General features: G+C 42.3%; 1 long non-coding RNA gene across 1 annotated transcript; it reads left to right on the forward strand.

Moving 5' to 3' along the window:
• Positions 1-4,213: 4,213 nt before the first annotated feature.
• LOC130086725 (uncharacterized) lies at positions 4,214-4,567 on the forward strand. Its single transcript, XR_008807258.1, has 3 exons — positions 4,214-4,283; positions 4,364-4,441; positions 4,535-4,567. It is a non-coding gene; the product is annotated as an uncharacterized LOC130086725 (long non-coding RNA).
• Positions 4,568-5,200: the final 633 nt, after the last annotated feature.

The raw sequence follows: 5,200 nt of genomic DNA on the forward strand, positions 1-5,200 counted from the left end.
TTACTGAGTCACCACCGTGGGGAGCCGACGCCACAGGCACACAACAGAGGACTACGGAGACACAGGTAAGTTTCAAAGGAGGAACAATCTTTATTGAACGATAAAACAAGGGGCATCAATTGGATGGCCTTCACTGTCCTCTAGATATCCTTCTGTCACGGGCGGGCGTGTTGCAACTGTCACGGTGTCCCCTGGGCGGCAATTTGGGGACTCCCTTCACAGGGGGGCGAGCCAGCGAATCACTAGACGGCTTCACCAGCGATGCTGCATGCTTCTGGACTCAAACAGTAAGTAGAACAGGTAAGGATATTCACAGTACCGAGAACTCTCATCGGCACACCGTAATGGAACAATGGTTTGAAAGCTTACTTTTTCCCAGCAGTGCTGCAGACTTCCGAACTAGGGCAATAAGTATAGCAGGTAAGGACTCTTCACAGCGCACGGTACTCTTCGGTCCACAGGAGGAAGACAGTGAGTTAAAGGTTTGCTTCGCCCATGATGCTGCGTCCTTCTGGACTCAAACGGTAAGTAGAACAGGTGAGGATCTTCACAATACAATATACTCTCTTCAATGTACAGCAGGAAGACAATGGATTAAACAGGGTACTTTACCAGTGATGCTGTCCCCACTAACACAGAACGTTTAGGGAACGTTAGGGAACGTTAGTTTATGGTTCTCTAAAGGTTAGTTTGAACCAAACCAAAAACTAACGTTTAGGGAACGTTCCCTCAGGGTTATAACGTTCCCTAAACGTTAAGGGAACCAACCAACTAAAACGTTCTCCTGTGGTTGCACTATACCTCCACACAACGTTCCCGTTTGGTTGTTTTTGGTTGTTCTGTGTGCGGTTTTGAAATGTTTAAACCAGCTCCATTTAATGACGTAGCATAGAAGGTTTGCAGTCACTTGATTTAGATTCACTCAAAAAGGATTGGTCTTATGAAATATAAGTAAGATAAACCGCATAGCAAGAGAATATATTTATTTTTAGGCTGATAATAAATGCAGCTAAAAACAATACTTTTTTGCTTGATTTTGTTTTTTTTAACTGTATTAGTTAAAAATACTTAAAACAAGAATCTATCAATAGAACGATTTTTACAACTAAGAAAATTCACTTATTTAATTTCACATTTCACTTCGAACAAGTGGCTCAGTTCGGTGTACAAATCCAACTGTTACACCCCCACACCAGTAGGGGGAAGTGCCTCTGCTTTCAGGTGACCGATTGAAGTCCTGTACTGACTTCCGTGTTGAAAGTCCTTCTGGATCGATACACAGAACTTGCCTGGGAACCCGTCTTCTTTCAGGTAAATGGACGCTCGAGATAAATTGGTGTGTTTGAGCACAGGTATATTAGCCCTAAACGTTATAGACACGTTTTAGTTAGTGCTAGCTCCCAGCTTAACTGACCAGTTCATGTAGCCTAGTACAAGCCACCTTGTGTAGTTACATTTTTTAATTCTGAATTCTGAGTCTGTTTATAGAAATACACACGTGGCACTCACACTGTTTGTGAGTTTCATGTAGGATTAAACAAATAATAATAGTTCGGTAAAATATTTTTATAATAGTTTTCTGCTATCACTGTTAGAATACATTCAGAACTTGTTTCATTTATTCCTGTACCGTTGGCATCCCTGTGCCGTCGAGCAAATAAGGGTGTGTGATGTTACACACGGTAGCATTATACTTTTACGTTTAAACAGTAAATAAAAATAAATAAAAAAAACCTATCTAATGGTTAAGTGCAGGAAAGAGATAAAAAAAACACTATACGTGGGTAGTACTGTGTCGGAGAGAGCAACACACTCCATTTTAGTTTAAAATTACCCTCTAAAATGCTGATTGGCTAGGTTGCCTGACGTCAAGGCGTGTGACGCAACACGGACATTCCTGATTGGCTGGGAGAAATGGATAAGTCTACGTAGAACCCCGTTCACTATCAGGAAGTCTTGGAAAAACGACCTACACAGCTTCACATTCTCACGAAAAAGTAAGTGAAATACGCTACAGTTTCATGATGTTGTGGTTGTAATGCAAGTGTTTGGGGTTTATCCTTAAGCCCTTTCCCTCGTAGGGCTTTGTTATATTCCGGCACAGCGCATGCTCATATGACTGGTTTGGGTCCTGTAGCTGTAATAATGGATATAGCTCCAGCTAAATGGCTGTAATTCATATATATATATATATATATATATATATATGTGTGTAATGCATATATTGGGCTTTGTTTGAGTCTTTGTATGCGGCTGTGCACGACGTGTATGCTTTGCCGCATTGTATGTTTTGTATCATCATGTTAACCTGCTTGCGTTCTTGTTACAAATAAGATATACCGGTTCTTTTAATTAATTAACATTTCTATGGCTGCTGTGTCTCCCCATTAGAAAGTCTCTGGGCTACGACGCCCATGGACAAACCTATGGATGAGACCAGTGACTCCTGCAGCGAGGAACACCGCCCACAAGGTTCACTCAGGTACTTCTGGGCCAAATATACAGTCAAGAAAATCTGGCTCAGTACAGGTGACCTATTGCTGTTATACTATATATAAATAAATAATAGTTTTCTCTGTATGGAAATACTGCTTTGTTCTGCTACTGGCTCTCAAAAAAGTACAGAAGGAATTATTTACACCATTCAAATTTTATTTTTGTAATCTGTACAAATTGTTTAGTCTTTTATTTCAGATTAAACTGTTCCACAAGCAAGAAAGCATTCCAGGACAGAGTGTGTGTCTGGAAGCCCTGTCCGTAAGTTAACATTTATGCATGCATTTAAAGGGTCACTCCACCCATTTCAACATTAATCTTTATTGAAAGTGGGTTATATATGTAGTCGAAATGTAAAAGAAATTTTGAATTTGGTGCCCTCTTGACCGAGAAAAGACAGAAAATAACTTTAGGGCGCATTTGTATGTAAGACAACAACTCCCACAATGCACCACGTTGCACAGCTCCGCAAGCCACTCCCACTAATCCAGAACAGCGCAAACATCAGAGAAATCACTCTTCCGTCTACAAGAAGGCTAGCTGCTAAATGAGTTTGAAATTCATTTCACAAAAAATGTCTAGTTAGTTGGCTGTGGCGAGCAGGACGAGGGCGAGGGACGTGAGAGGACGACGCGAGTGATAATGAATGGCACCTGTGCAGCGGTCTCATATCTCTCACGGAGGAGCGGAAGCATAAAAGGAACAGGCCTGATTTTATGTTTTGTTTCTGTTGTGTGTGGCCAGCTGGCTTATACTTTTGTTTTGTATTTGTTTATTTTACTATTAAAATGTTTAAATGTTCGCCGGTTCCAGCCTCCTTCTTCCCACAACAACGAACCCCGTTACATTGGCAAACTCATTAGTGAATTACTCGTTTGTATTTCTTTCTATATGGTGAATTATTGCATGATACCTGGATTTTCAGTCAGGCGAAACTAGGATGGTTCACATCACAACACAAACGTCCGTGTGGTCGTCTGATTCAGAGATTTCGTCTAGGAGAAATTGCGATCGTTGAAATTCTTTGCAGCAGACGGACTCTATCTGTGTCCGTAGCGCACAGCGAGAGCACACGCACCAGCAGCCCGCCTCAGCTCGACCCAGTCCGGGCTCCTCGTTCGCGACAGGCAGCCGCCTCCTGATCCTCCATCAGCCTCAGCTGCTCTTCACTATATTGCGGCTCGTAAAGATAGCCACGAAGAGCGGATTCGAGCAGCAGAATTTCAAAATCCTCTACTTCCATATCATGTTTAGTTTCTTCCGTCATTGTCGTAACTTCCTATCTCCACAGCGCTTGTTAGCTTAGCTTATAAACAAGATGGCTGATATTGCTTTCAGTATCTGCAAGTGAAGTCCCACCCACTGATCTGTGATAGCTCTGTTAGCGCATTAGGCACAACCCCCTATGGGCGGGTTTGAAAGGGTGGGAATTTGTGCTTGTAGTCTATACAGAAATCCCCCCTTTTTACACTTCCTCCTACAATGACGTCAAATGACGATTTTTGCGTCATTGTAGGAGGAAGTGAAAAAGGTAAATAGTAGATTTCTCTCGTCTCAGGGGAAAATGAAAGAATGTTGCACGACCATTCAATAGTATGACTGGTTGTCTAACAATGGACCTCTTAATGCAAATGGGTGGAGTGACCCTTTAAGAAACCAGAGTCATATTTCCTACCATGGAACTACTGAGTACTGACATTCAACCTTGTGCATATCATGTGACTGTTCTGATGTGTTTGTCTCTTCCTGCCTTTTTTCAGGTCTGCAGATGCCTCCACCACCTGCATGTAAGTTGTTGTTTTTTGGCCATGTGCAAGAAACCTGACATAAATGAACTGACCAATATTCATATCCACTTTCTTTTTAGATGAGTCAACACCACACAGAAAACCAGCCAGTCACCCAGAATTGAATGGGTCTATTGTGACGCAAGCTCAGCCTGAAGGTACAGTGGCTTTCAATTTTCCATTTCCAATTAAATACAATTTCATGACAAGGAACTTGAGAGTAACTTGACTTTTATTGTTGTAAACAGCAGAACTCATCACACAGAGGGAGGTGGCTCAGCCATGGAGATGGAAAAGAGAGGTAAGAAGACTCACTTAAGTTGTTCACATATGCAAGTATATAATGTATAACTAAAACTAACACCAATAATTTTTCCATAGCCGTGAGGACATCCATTACCCGCATGACACAGCAGATGGACGCATTTGAGGAGAAGATGGAGCAGAAGATGGATGAGCTGCTCATGCTCTTAAGGAGCTCCCAGTCACCTCCCTCTGCTCCAGTCGATGACATGTTGCTGTCGCCCTGCTCAACAGTCACTGAGCTGGAGGAGTTCGACAGGAGTCTCGGTCAACAGGAGAGGAGGGACAACATGGTAATTAAGTGGCCATATTCTTGCCCTAAGATTAACACTATATAATTGCATAACTTCAAATATCATTATAACTGAACTGACGGCTCTTACAAAATGAGATTGTACAAGCTCTCCACTTTGTTCTACATGTATAATTTGTATTTCTATACGTTTTACAGCAACTTTTCCTGACAACCCTTGGAGGTTCGACCAGAGGTACTGCCATCCGTCGCATGCTACGGCGAGTGGCAACCAATGACGTGCTAAAACAGTATAGTCTGCGGGGCAGAAAGGCAAAGAAGGCCTTCCAGGACCTGACAATCTGCAGGGTTATAACAGGCA

The sequence above is a fragment of the Rhinichthys klamathensis genome, unplaced genomic scaffold, assembly GCF_029890125.1.
Source record: "Rhinichthys klamathensis goyatoka isolate OS25496 unplaced genomic scaffold, OSU_Roscu_1.1 h1tg000099l_1, whole genome shotgun sequence".
Classification (NCBI taxonomy): Eukaryota; Metazoa; Chordata; class Actinopteri; order Cypriniformes; family Leuciscidae; genus Rhinichthys; species Rhinichthys klamathensis.